This window comes from Sinocyclocheilus rhinocerous, unplaced genomic scaffold (assembly GCF_001515625.1).
Source record: "Sinocyclocheilus rhinocerous isolate Xijiao unplaced genomic scaffold, SAMN03320098_v1.1 scaffold45, whole genome shotgun sequence".
NCBI classification, from domain to species: domain Eukaryota; kingdom Metazoa; phylum Chordata; class Actinopteri; order Cypriniformes; family Cyprinidae; genus Sinocyclocheilus; species Sinocyclocheilus rhinocerous.
Genome location: NW_015632734.1, coordinates 1,127,095 through 1,128,907, shown reverse-complemented (window position 1 = coordinate 1,128,907; position 1,813 = coordinate 1,127,095).

Genomic DNA, 1,813 nt, shown 5'->3' with positions numbered 1-1,813 from the left:
TAACTAAACTCTAAATTTTTGATGTCACACACACACACACACACACACATATACATAAAGCAAGGATGCACTAAATCTGGTTCAAAGTGACAGTAAAGACTCTTACATTTTTACAAAAAAAAAAAATCTATTTCAATGTTATTCTTTTGAACATTCTATTTATTAAAGCATCTTGAAAAAAAGTATAATGGTTTCCACAAAAATATTAAGCAGTGTAATTGTTTTCAAATTTGAAAATACTAAAACATGTATTTATTTATTGCAGAAATGTCTTTTTGACACAACATTTGACTGTTTAAGTTATAAAAAATTTAATATTATCAATCTACTTAAATTAATGCAGTATATTAGTTTATAAGCATTCATGTTCACAAGATTTTCATACATTTTTAAAACAATCTTTTAAAACATTTCTAATATTATCAAATCTTACCTAAAATCTTTAAAAGTTTTAGAATTGTCTTCACTGAGAGTCAGAAGGTTTGCCTGTATGCATGTTTCATATAGTTTACATAATCGGAGAATATTTGTTTTCTATTTGAATTGGTTCATTTGAAAGTAGACATTTTGCTCTCTATAGATATATTTTTAATGTCTGTAAGGCAGCCATGTAAAGTTGCTAATACTTACATATTTCAGATGATAAGCCATATTTGAGAGGTCAGTGAATGATAGGCGAGCGTTTGGATGTCCTGGCTGATGTACTGTATTACCACAAAGACCGGCCGTTAACGATCTGTTCATCACGGACTGCGTGACTTCGCCTGTGGAAATTTTTTTTTTCTGCGACTAAGCGACTAAAAAAAATTTTGGTCGACCAAGCCTCTTCTGGTCGACTAACGGTTAGCCGACTATCAGGGGGCAGCCTACTGAAAACTGCTGTCCTCATTCCCAGAGGATGGCAGTCCACTTTTACTCTTTGGTGACTTCAACATTCATCTGGACAAGCCTTATGCTACAGACTTCCATTCACTCCTAGCTTCATTTGATCTCAAACGCCTTACCACTACAAGCACTCGCAAATCAGGCAACCAACTTGACTTAATTTACACACGCAATTGTATTGCAGACAAACATTTTGGTAGAACCCCTACATATCTCTGACCATTTCTTTATTACATTTACCCTACATCTTTCTACCTGTGTGCCACCAACCTCTCTACCGGTTACTTTTAGACGAAACCTTCCTCTGTAGTATCCTCCTCTCTTCCCTCACCTATCCATTTCTCATCTCTGGATGTGAATGCAGCAACTGACACTTTATGTCCTCTTTAACCTCTTAAAGTAGAGCATAAAGACAATATACGTCTAGACGATATATGTCCTCTCTCCTCCAGGCCAGCACGGGTTGCCCCTTCTAACCCCTGGTTATCCGATGTTCTCCGTGAGCATCGGTCCAAACTCAAGGCAGCTGAGAGAAAATGGCGCAAATCAAAAGACCCGTCAGACCTGACTATCAGTCTTTGGTTTCATCTTTCTCTGCTGAAGTCCACACTGCCACATCTTCATATTTCCACAACAAGATCAACAGCGCTCCAGACACATGTAATCTCTTCAAAACATTAAATTCTCTCCTCTGTCCCCCTCCACCACCACCCACCACTTCAATAACAACTGATAATTTCGCCACATTCTTCACAGACAAAACTAGAACAATCAGCAGTCAATTCTCAGCCCCACACATACAAGACCTCCAACCAACCACATCCACTACTAAAACTCCCATCTTCTCCTTCTGTCCCCTCACTGAGGCAGAAGTATCAAAACTTCTCCTCTCCAGCCATCCTACAACATGCCCTCTAGACCCAATCCC